This window comes from Malus sylvestris, chromosome 6 (assembly GCF_916048215.2).
Source record: "Malus sylvestris chromosome 6, drMalSylv7.2, whole genome shotgun sequence".
Classification (NCBI taxonomy): domain Eukaryota; kingdom Viridiplantae; phylum Streptophyta; class Magnoliopsida; order Rosales; family Rosaceae; genus Malus; species Malus sylvestris.
In genome coordinates this window covers 10686776-10699966 of record NC_062265.1, presented here as the reverse complement: position 1 = coordinate 10699966, position 13191 = coordinate 10686776, and positions in this window count along the sequence as shown.

Sequence of the window (13191 nt, the reverse complement as noted above, 5' to 3'; positions counted from 1 at the left end):
GATGTAAAGAAAGCCGTGACTGACTTGTTCAAGGCCGATCAACTATCAAGAGTTCAGTACGAGCCATTTCTCTCATATTTCGAGAACTTGAAGGCTCTTAGAAAATCAGCATTGTCAGGCTGAGAGGCAAGCCAATCAAGTAAGGTGTTTTATGGAGAAACAATCCAGTACTTCAACTCAAATTCATCAACTAATGGATGAAGGTTCATCAACGGAGGATAGGATCAAGGTGGTGTCCTATGATATCCATAAATTAGAGGAGTAACTTGCTATGTTGAAGATCGAACAAATGACTCTCTTCAGCAAACTTTAGCAGCAAATTAAGGAAATGAAGAAAGAAAATATGGAACTTGACGATGCCAACTCTCAACTTCTCAATAGTATCACAGTTTTGGCCGAACCTACCATAATTTTCACACTTATGCAGACTTATTACTGTAGAATAATTACTCTTGGTGAAGATGTACATCTGTTAGGCTAGGATTGAATGTAATCCTTTTTCATGAAATAAAACATACTTCTGTTCACCTTGACTTGTTTCACCTCTTGCATTATATTGAAGTTTTTATTGTCTCCTCTGACTTTACATCTTTATGAAATCATTAACTCTCTTTAATAAAACGATCTCTAACACCCAGACAGTTGGATGGCATTTTTTAAAAACTTAGCACTAACTGGATGGTTTTGCAAGTTTTTCCCCAAATCAGTCAAGTAACATTTTGCATTTCTTGCTTTTTCTCTCTTCCATACACCAGCAGTCTTTTGATTAAGGACTTGACTGCAATTACCTGGTCCGTTCTTCTTTGTTCTAACATTACTGTGAAGGAATATTTTATGAAAACATGTTCATTTAAGCAACATCAATAAGCATGCAATTAACAATTAAAGGCGGAATCATGCTTGCATGCACTTAAAAACAAAACTTTAACCATGAAATTCAAAGCCTAGTAGATTGGTGAACCAATAAACAACTCAAAACAAAGTGAGTTGAAATATATATACCTTTGTAGATTCCTCTTTGTATTTAAACAAAGGCTAATCACCCAAGAGATAGGGCCTTCATTCCTTGCATCTTAGATCCATGGATTTGGATGGATCTACACCAAGGAGAGCATGGATGATAAATGAGTGACCATGGAAGAATAGATGGCTAGCTACAACTTCCATGGTGGCCGGCCTTTCTAGAGAGAAATGGAGAGACAATTCTCACCAATTTTCCCCAAAACAAACCCTTAATGAATAAAAGGCTATAAAGTCATATTTATACCTTTATTCATTTGAGTGGCAAACTTGTAATTAAAGCAAGTTCACTACCCTTTCTCTATATGGCCGGCCATGGGGGGTTGTTTGGGCTTTTGGGTCTTAGTGAATCATTATTCATTAAGTTGTCATACAACTTAAGTCAATGGGCTTGACGTTCGAAGCCCATTGGGCCTTAAGGTCCAAAACCTATCCCGAGGTCTTTAACGAACTTATTCGTTTGATTAATTAACATATTAATTAATCCTTGCCATAAATAATTAAACTATTCAATTATTCTTACTCATTTAGTTTGTTTCATCCATCTCCACCTTATACGGTGTACGATCCATTAGGTTCCTTTTAGCGAGGCAGTGGGCGATCAAAACTCTTTCAAATCGATTATGAATTGAAACTTACTTTCAATTCTCCCTTTAGTGATAATACACTTTTAGGGCTTCCACAAACCATGAGTGACACCTAGCCGTATGTCATGGTTACCCAAGCTAATCAGAAGAGGTTAAGAACCTATTCAGTTTAGGATTACAAATGCAATACGGTCTTTCTCTAATCTAATACTCCTGACCACATTGTTTGGTTTGATAGTTTATTTATTCATGTCTACTATCCAATGTGATTCGTGTGCTTATATGATTTCCTTGAATGTGATTTAGAACGACTTTTCTAAATCTCATTCATACTCTGGCCAGAGATTCTAAATCATATCATAGAGTATTCTCCTTCAAACGGTTTGAAGGTTAGAGATCCCTTGTCGCGCATTCACTTGCCTCCATGACTAAGTGGCTTAACCCCAACGATGCCGTGGACACCCCGATGGGGTGACTTTGACATAATCAAAGATCAATGACTTAACCACAAGACAACTGTGATGCCTCAGGTCAAAGGACTAATTTGCATTATCCCAAACATGAGTTCTCATGTGACATGAGTATGAGAACTCTTCGTTGATCGCGTTCAGTGAACTCATTCTCTACTGAGCACCTACGTACTTGTCTTGATGTCACACACACCAATGACTCGAGACTAGTCACTCTCCCTGAGAGAAGACATAGCACGTACCGATCTTGACGGACTGTCAATGCCCAATTGGCAATCCTATGATCAGGAACATTTAGGATGTGTCTACGAAAGAATGGTCTCATGAATCTAACTTCATTAGATTACATTCTTCCAATCACATATTCCTTGGACTTTATCGTTTAAGCATATAACATTTATATGAGACGGCTCAAACAATAATCTTTGCCCTTTATAGTTAAACTAGATTAGTTTAACATGTAAAATGTCCGTAAAGTATCATCATATGATTGGCTTTAGGGCACATTTCCAACAATCTCCCACTTGCACTAGAGCCAATCAGCTTAGTCATCAGTGATGATACCTCTTCTGTAGTCATTTCATAAATGGCTGAATAGTAGGCCTAGGCAATGGATATCTATATGTTATCCATAGAAGCAACCTAGAGAATAACGACGTCACCATTATACATGATTCTCAATCATGTGGTTCAGTCTCTCATATGAGTTCGGATCTTGATGAGACCTTGATTCCCTGGCTTGAGCTATCGCCCCATTAGTGTCATAGTGTCGATACACTAGATACACTTTCTGGTTGGAACCGAATAGAGAGTTCATAAATGAACTTTCTCATCCAAACAACATTGTTGTAAGCTTCTATATGGCAATATATTTTGCATTCATAATGGAACACACTAAAGTCATTACTTTAATGTTTCCATCCAAATATCTCTTTAGTCATAATAAAGAGATATCCGTTTATCTCTTCATTCATAATGAAGAAACATCCAATGATGGATTAGATTCATAATCTAATACATTTACGCTTCCATTACGTTACTCTGATTCTTCCTCATTCTTTGAGGAATCTATCCTTTAGTATTTCTTAAATACTTAAGGACTCACTTGACAGTTACCATGGTTCTGATCCTGGGCTTGCACTGATATCGTCTTGTACCGTTCTAGGTACAACTCATATCAATGTTTTTCATACAATATGAAATACATAAATCACCTTTATGCGTATGCATAAAAGATTCTTATTTACGCATTATTTCTTTGGGAGTCAAAGGGTACGTTCCTTTTGAGAAGAGCTACCTCCTAGTCTCACTAGAGTTGTTCTTCTGATTAAAGTTTATCATCATATGAGAAACTTCCTAGCATCCTTTGTCTATTATTAGGGATTTATATAATCAAATTATATCCTAAAATCTATCAATATAGATTTCCATCCCATGTATATAGACTATGTCTCCCATATACATTCTATCTTCATATAATATTTAAAGTCATAACTTTAACGAAGAAGTATTCTTTTCGTTTCCAAAATTAATATATCATATATACAGTCATATATATCACATATACATTTATATATATATATATATACAAATTTAGGAATATGATTAACTCCCACTAATCTTTTGTAAACCTAGTAAACAAAAGATTCATTTACATCTTTATGAGAAATCAAACGATTTGACCTTTCTCTCATAAGACGCTTATAGCTCCCACTAGCTTGCTAAGATCGATGATGGATGGATCTCTACAACTTACATGTCTTGTGATTCATAGTTTTAGACATATATTATCAAGACTATCTTAATAATGGTTTCGGAAACCCATATTATGTCCAAACATTGAATCACCATTTAGTTGTTGCTAGCTATCTTCGAATTAATTGAAACTAAGACTACGTCAAAAATGGTTCCTTCAAAGTCAACCATTCTCTTTGATTGTAGTCACCTTAAGCTACCAATTAGCTTATGAAGGTTTCATTATTTCAGGTCAAATGGTACTTTTACCATTTCCTTGAGTATATATCATATATACACTCAATGTAGTCATAAGGATTTACATTCTTATTTCTTTCGAATTAAGTGGTGCAACTCTATGACATAGTCATAAAGTTCAAACCATTCAACTGAGACGGTTTATAAATCCTTCTTGACTACCTTGGAGCTTTTGGTATAGGAGCTAGGTTGTTTATATTTGTTGATTACTTTCTTGTCTCTCAAAGAACACATTCTTTGAGTTCTATCTCTCGTTCATTTGCTTTTAGGCAAATCACATTGTAGGATTACAATGAACTACCCAACAAAACAACATTTGTTAGTTGGTTTATAGAAGCGATATCCAAAAGTTATATTAAGGATATCCCACAAGATTGTTATCAAACAAATATTGCTTATTAGCACACAACCCCAAATCTTAACATGCTTGAGATTTGTCTTTCTTTCCAACTACATCTTATGGAGTCATGAAAATATTAGAAGATCTTCTAATTTACAATCATATTGTTTTAGAAGTATATATCCTATATATGGGTAATAGATAACATCTAACGAACTAAATCTCATTCGAGTTCGTTCTTCTCCTAATGGAGAAATTTATTATCTTATGATGCTTCTTTCCTTGATATCTTTCAAGAAAACTATTCTAAAGTGTTACCATTCCTTGGATCAAATCTAAGGATGTAAATACTTTAGACGTCTTACTCATCAACTTACATTTCTTGAATTCTTTGAAACCTTTTGCAAAGTATTCGAACTTGTGTTTATTTAAAATAAACTATAGTCCAACCTGTTGGAAATATGCCCTGAAAGTCAATCTTTGGAAGAAATCTTTCAGGACAAATGAATCGATGTATGGATGATTCTTATACATCAAATGGCAAAGATACTAATTAGGACTATCTCAATAAACGAAATATGTCCTGAATAGTGAATCCATGGACAATGGATCGATTGAAGAAGTAATCTAATGATGTTAGACTACAGAGACCTTCTTCACATAAACAGATGTCCAAAAAGGTTCCTGGTCATTGGATTGTCGGAGGGATACTGACAATGCGTAGACCGGTACATACTATGTCTGCTTCAATTGGAAGGATGGAAAGTCTCATCCCATTCGTGTTGTGACACTAAGACAAGTATGTAGGTGCTCATTAAGGGAATGAGTTCACTGAACACAATCGAACGGGAGTACTTGCATGGAGGTCTACTCACATGTCAAGCAAGTAACTCTAATGGTTGGAAAGATGTAAGTAATCCTTAGACCTGAGGCATCGTCGTTGTCTTGTGGTTAAGTACTTAATCTTTGATTATGTCAAAGTCTCCCCATTCGAGGGTGTCCACGGCATAATTGGGGTTAAGCCACTTAGTCATGAAGGCAAGTGTATGCGCAACAAGGAATCTCTAATCCTCGATAAGAGAGGAAGAATACTCTAAGATATGATTCGGGAATCTTCGGCCGAAGTATCGAGCGTAATAAAGGAAAGCATTCCTATACAACTCAATTGGATCATATAAGAAGGAATAATCACATTAGGGGTTTGACATGATATATCCATACCCTAATGATGTGATTGAGAGTATTGTATTAGAGAAGGATTGAATTACATTGTAATTCCAACTGACTAGGTTCTTTGAATAAACTTCTACATTAGCTTGGGTAGCTATGACATATGGTTAGATGTCACTCATAGCTTGTGAGTTCTTCTAGATGATTAGATGTAGTCGTCAAAGAAGAAAGGTGAATTAAATGAGGTTTTAATTCACTAAGTGATTGAATTAAATATAAGCAATTGGATTAATGCCAATCACCTCACTGCCTTGCTAATTAGAACCTAAAAGATTGTTCACCACAACACTATTGTAGTGAGTAACTAATGGATGATGGAAACAATTAATTGGATTAATTATGTGTTGTGATTAATTTAGAAAAGTCTAAAGAAATCATAAAAGCGATAAAGATCGTTTTGGGCTTAAAGAAATGTTCGGGTTTAATTAGGCCCATTGGGCCTAAACCCATTGGGCTTTTATTCAAGCATTGGATGACTTGAAATAACAAAAGCCCAAAGCCCAAAAAACAACACAAAGGGGCCGGCCACTTTAGGTGAGGAAAGGTGAGATATTTAGTCAAGTGTTGACTAGGTTTTCTTTTTGTCTATATAAGCAACTTTATAGAGATAAAGTTCATGAGGGTTTTTTTTGTGAGTTTTGAACAACAAAAGAGGCAAAAGAATATAGCCATCTTGAACCACAAAGGCCGGCCACCAAAGGGGGGTTTTTACTAACATCTCTTACACCCTTTTTGGTTATTCCTTCATCCTTCTCACTACACTAGTGGGTGAGGATCTTTAGAGGTTTCCTACTTTGGGAACTTGAAGAGAACCTAGGAGCACTCATTGTAACAAAGTGGAGGAGGCAAGGAGGGAAGCTAGGCTCAAGGATTTCAAGGAGCAAAGGCCTTGGAGGTGGTCCATCCTTGGTCTTAAGTCTAGATCAAGAGGTATAAGACTAACCTTCACTTTGTTCTTGATTCTAAAAATTGTTTTGATGCGTTATATATAAACCTATGAACCTTGAAGGGGATTTGCATGACTATAGCTTTGATAATATGTTATAAATGCTTCCGCTGCTTTCGTATATTAAATTTGATATGTATATGCATGATAGTCATTATGAAATCCCATTCTAGAATCTCATAATTTTCCCTTCAAGTGGTATCAGAGCCATTGGTTTATGTATAATGTGTCCTTTTGGATTTTATGCATATGGGTATTAATGTTATGCATGACATATTTATTGTTTCATTCAAAGTATGTTTGTCTTTTGTTTTTCAATAGTTGAAAAATGTTAGTCAAAAGTTGAGAAAGATATGTTTGCAAAAGTGTTTTGTATACATGAATGAAAAATGAGTTTAGAACTAGTTAGACATATTATTTCTTCATTTAAAAGTATGTTTGTCTTTTGTTTTTCAATGGTTGAAAAATATAAATCAAGAGTTGAAAAGATTTGCATGTAAAAGTTGTTTTGTATGCATGAATGAAGAATAAGTCATGAACAAAATTTGGGGTTTTGTTCAAAAGGGAAGGCACGGTTTTGGGGGTGGTTTTTTGGGTTGTGTTTGTGTTTTATTGTAAACCACTCACACATCCTATTAAAGCTTAAAAGTAGTGTTCTTGTCACTTTTGTTTTTGGGTTTGAAAAATCACCAAGAATATATAAATCTTGAAATTGTGCTCATGGTTTTGTTCTTGGTGTTCTTGGTTTGGTTTTGGGTGAAAATGGTTTTAATTGATTTTCATGCATGGTTTTATGGTTTTGGATGATGTTCTTACCATCCATAACCATTTTAAAAACTTATAAAACCCTAGACTTGACTAGGAGGATTTCCATCACCCATCTCACCTAAGTTTTAATTGCAAAACCAAGTGACAAGCAAAATTTAATTTTTCTTACATAATGTGGCTTTTAATGCATGTTGTGTAAGATTGTGTAAGAGAACTCCCATCCCCTTAATGTGGCCGGCCTCCCTAGTGGATTTATCCACTTGTGGGGCTATTTTGTAATCTTTAAAAAGTTGATATTTACTTTGAAATATTTACGGTTTTACCCCTAACTTTTCATATTTACATTTAGGCCCGTACTAACTAGAAAGTTAAAATATTTGATTTTAATTTTGTTAGTTGTTTAAACTCATATTACTATTATGCCCATATGCACTAAATCTAAATGTTTATGTTGCATTCCATTATGATTATTTAAATGTGTTTAAGTAGTTATAAAATGGGTGACTTTGGACTTATGCCTTAAACGATAATTGAGCTATATGACAAGGCGCTAAAATCAAATTGTTTGAACCTTGGGAATGTGTTTTAATTACTGTTTAATTGGACCTTGTCACGTTTGACGTTAATCTTTCTCTCCCCTTTTAGTATATGTAATTTATAGGAATTTGTACAAATCGGTTTGTAATTCTTATTACTTCTTAATCTCTATTCGTTAGTGGATTCCCTCTAGTGCTAGACTAGAGTTTCTTTAACTATTGGTAAGGAGACATAACTAAAAGAGGGTTTTGACATGAGATTAAAGATTAAAAGGGTCCAATGCCCAAATTAGCAATGTATGATTGTCTTTCATTTCTAATGGCACAATTAAAATGGTTTTAATTGGATTGATAAGCACGTAATTAAATTGACACAACCTCCCCGAGTTTATATTCAACAATGATGGCTCGTTGTTGCAATAACCTAATAAGTCCATAGTCATCCAAGAGCCTAAGATAACTATAAAGTCCAATTTCAAAGGAATGCAAAAACCATAGTAGTAGTAGTAGTTACTTCCAATATTTGAAAAATTTGTTTTTGATATTGATTTGTTTTTCTCAAAACAAATAGTGGGAGTATCATACGCTACTAGACTATAATGAATACAATTAGTAGTTATATATATATCTCCAATATTTTGAAAAATGTTTTGATATTGATTTGTTTTATGAAAACGAATAGTGGGGATATTATATGCTACTAAATTCATTAACTTTGGACTAGTAGTTATAATAGGACAATTTATTTGATTGTGATTAAATAAATAAAATTGATGAGACCTTAAAATCCCTCAACCAAACAATATTAAGTTGTAAGCATAAAAGTGCTTAGAACACTTTTTTGTGGCCTTCCACCGTGGTAGGCTCCAAGCGTTTATGACTTGTACACCGCCTTCACCCTATCATGGGGAAGTGACAAAGTGCATGCTTATATTCAGGAGGAGTTTATTTAAAACATTTGATGAGGTTAAGGTAGGCAACGAGTATGGCCAACATCGTATCATCGTGAGGTCATGCTTGAACCCCTAGCTAAACCGGCATGGTGGGAAAGAACTTAACTAAGAAACATAATGCCAACATCGTATCATCGTGAGGTATTATTTTCTAGAGGCCAAAAAGATGGGTAATCACAAGAGGTTGTTGTGAATGGGTACTTGTACCCTCTCATTATTATTGTTGCTAGCCGACATCGTATCATCGTGAGGTGGGCTTGGTAATAGTGAGCCTCCCATAACCCGCTAGGAGCTTTCTTTGAAATCTCCCGGATTCCATTATGGGGGATATGGAATTTGCCAAAAATGGTGGGTGGTGTCATTCGGTTTAAAGACCAAAATCGTTTGACTTAAACAACAATCAATCTAATTATTTTATTTGTTTATGTATATAGATATGGTTGGAAGCACACTCGCAAAAATACTCGACAAACATTGCCTAGAGGGGCACAATTTCCCATCATGGTATCGTAATGTCAAGATTCTCCTAACCTTGGAGAAAATTGTTTACGTACTAGACAAGGCTCCACCTCACATACCTCTTGGCCCTGACGCCACTGAGGATGAACGTGCTAAGTATGACAAGCACGTTGAGGATGATACACAAGCCAAGTGCTATCTGTTGGCTTCCATGAATGAGGAGCTACAGAGACAGCACGAGGGCATGGACAGTGCATCTTCCATAATACTCCATCTTACGGAGTTATATGGTGAAGGGACGCGCAACCGTCGCTTTAGCACTGTCTGTGAACTTGTGAAGACCAAGATGGTCAAGGGGGCTCCAGTGCATCAACATGTACTGAAGATGATAGGATTCATTGAACAATTGGAGAACCTTGGTACTCCACTTGACGGGGAATTAGCCCAGGACTTCATATTGGCTTCTCTTTCTGATTCATTCTCGCAGTTCGTAATGAACTACAACATGAATAAGATGGATAGCACTCTCTCCGAGTTACTAAACATGTTAGTAACCGCCGAGAAGACTATGAAGAAAGAGAACGTTGTAGGGACTGCTGCAGTAGCCTACAATAAGCCATCCTCTTCCAAGGCCAAGCCGCAAGGCAAAGGCAAAGGGAAGGAGAAGAAGTCCCCCACTCCTAAGCCGAAAGGAGGAGTGAGGAAAAAGAAGGCAATGGAGCCCAAAGGGACTTGCCACCACTGTGGAAAGGAGGGGCATTGGAAGAGGAATTGCAGGTTATATCTTGCAACTCTTAAGGACAAACCACAAGGTATGGTTTGTGCTCTTATCTTCAATTCTAATTGTTAGATCTTCTAAATATTTATATTTGATATAAAGGGCTAATCACTTGTATAATTGTATATAGGTGGAGGAGCCAAGTAGAAGAAGAACAAGCAAGAAAATGTGGTGAAGGGTTCGGCCACTATGTTTTTTGCTAACTACTTAGGAAGTTTTGTTAGGCATTTAAAGATTGTCTTTAAACTTTCTTATTTTGTTAAGAACTAATTATATGGCTTCATTTGATGGAAGGCCACTATTAGAGCCTAAATGTATAAAGGCATTTATATTAGTCTCTAAATGTATAGAGCTAATACCTTTTGTATTAAACATTATGAATGTTTGAACTATCATATTAATGTAATGTGAAGTATGCCCTTTTAATATACTATTTCCTTAAAATAGTGTTATGAATTGAAAATTGTCTTGTTGTATCCTAGATGAGATACAAGAGTTATATCACTTAATTGTAATGTGATAAACCAAACTTTAGATTTATCAATTATAGATAGATCTCACATGTAGGACATAAAAGGATACAATGAATCTTTAGATTTGGTTCCATTTGTCTACTTATGAGTTCTATATGAATTGACAAAAGTCTAGAGAGTCCTTTCTTGAAGAAAAGGAAGATCACATTACAATGATATAAATAATAAGAAAAACGTTTCTTATAAGGTTATCACTTGAAACACAATGATCAAGATCATTCTTGATTCAATTAATAGTTTTGAACAATTAATTGGGCATTCTTAAAATTGTTTTAAAATGTAAATTGTGTTAGTGATTAAACCAAGAAAGAAGTGTCTAAATCTATAAAAGGTTTAAAGACTTTAGTCACTTAAATAACAAGACATTAAACTTGGTGAAGATTGAAACAAATAAGCTTGAAATGTTTCAAAGCTACTACACAATGTCTTCTACCAATATAATCCACTTTTATACATTTTGAATGTATGAAATGATTTCTCATTAAAGTCATGAGAAATAGTGGGAGGTGTGAAAATGGATATAAACTTGAATGTGATTGGTTTATAGTTGTCTAAAGAATAATAGTACTTGACTATTATTAAGAGTTTGTAATTTTAATTGTTAAAAGGACTCAAGCTCTTCAAACGTTAAAAATCTATGTTGTGTAACATTTAAAGAATAGTCTTTGAATGTTGGTTTCGTCAACCTAGCATAAAATGGTTATATGTTGGGAGTTGTCCATCATTCTCTTTTATGAGAACATGCTAATAACAAAGCATATGGACAAGTTGATGAAACAAAAGGGAATAAGTTTCAAAATGAGTCACAACATATGGTTTAACAACTAGACAATCCAAATTCAACATCTCATGTAACGATATTGCTCTATGTAGTTTTGATAGAGAATTATATCAACCACCTAGAAGGAATGGTTGAGAATCTATATCCTTAGTAGGAGCCATACTTCCACTAAGGAATTAGATAATTCTTATATGACTACAATAAAGGTCTTAGTATGACTAAAACTTTTAGTATGGTGTATGACATCGTATAATTAAATGAATAGACTTGATAAAATAAGTCACATATTCAAAAAAAATTACTTTAGAAGGAATTCTTTTGTATGTGATTCATTTAAATAACTTGTGTTAACTAGGGTTGTTGATGGTCTCAAAATTGTTGAGACATCATCAATAAGCTAATGGATCTCAATGATTCTCAATGGATCCAAGACAAGTTAGTGGGAGCAATATGCATTCAAATCAAGAAAATATAATTGTTAATTTTGAATGAATGCTAAGTTACAACAAGACCAGTGGGAGTGATGTTATAATTTGAGCAACATGATATGAATAAAGTCTATTTGATAGACTTGATGAAACATAGATGTTACTCGAAAATGACAAAACATGACACGGTCAATTTTGAAGTATAGACTTAAAATTGGACTTACTGATATAGCAAGGCTATCTCAATAATGTTATATGGGAATTAAATCTCAAATGTTGAAGATTTAAGAAAGCATTTTCCTATGTGATAAGAAATCACTTTCACAACCCTTATAATGAATGTGTCATAAAATCACAAAAGGGACACATGTGTTGACTTGTGAAGTAGATATCCAAAGGTGAAGAAACCACTGAGTTTATCACTTTAAGATATTACTATATCCCAGGATCAGAACCAAAGCAACTGATAGAGTATTATTGCCTTTAAGAAAGAAACATCAGAGTGGGACTCTGGAAGCGTGCATTGACTTAGGTTGTTAACCAAAGTGAAAATAAGCCATTTTAACAAATGGAACTTCATGATGGATGAAATACTAATCATATGAATGAATTGTTAGTATTGTACTACAATGGTCTCAAGCTTGGAGCAAAGTTTGTATAAAGTATACAAACGAAATATATGTCGATATATAGTTTTAGAAACTGCTTCAAAAAGGTGTTTTGAATGAAAGGGGTTCTTTTAGAACCCATGATTGAATCCAAACCATAAGGTCGTTAGTAGAGTACTACAACGTAATGGGGCGATAGCTCAAGCCATGGAATCAAGGTCTCATCAAAGTATTCGAACACATTAAAGAGACATCATCAAATGTCTTGGAAACATTTGATAAGTAAATCTCTTTTAATAAAAGAGATTAATACATAACCAAGTTAACCTACGAGCATAAACTCTCTCGACAAGATGTATGAGATACACTAGTGATTGACTTTAGTGCAAGTGGGAGATTGTTGGAAATATGCCCTGAAAGTCAATCTTTGGAAGAAATCTTTCAGGACAAATGAATCGATGTATGGATGATTCTTATACATCAAATGGCAAAGATACTAATTAGGACTATCTCAATAAACGAAATATGTCCTGAATAGTGAATCCATGGACAATGGATCGATTGAAGAAGTAATCTAATGATGTTAGACTACAGAGACCTTCTTCACATAAACAGATGTCCAAAAAGGTTCCTGGTCATTGGATTGTCGGAGGGATACTGACAATGCGTAGACCGGTACATACTATGTCTGCTTCAATTGGAAGGATGGAAAGTCTCATCCCATTCGTGTTGTGACACTAAGACAAGTATGTAGGTGCTCAT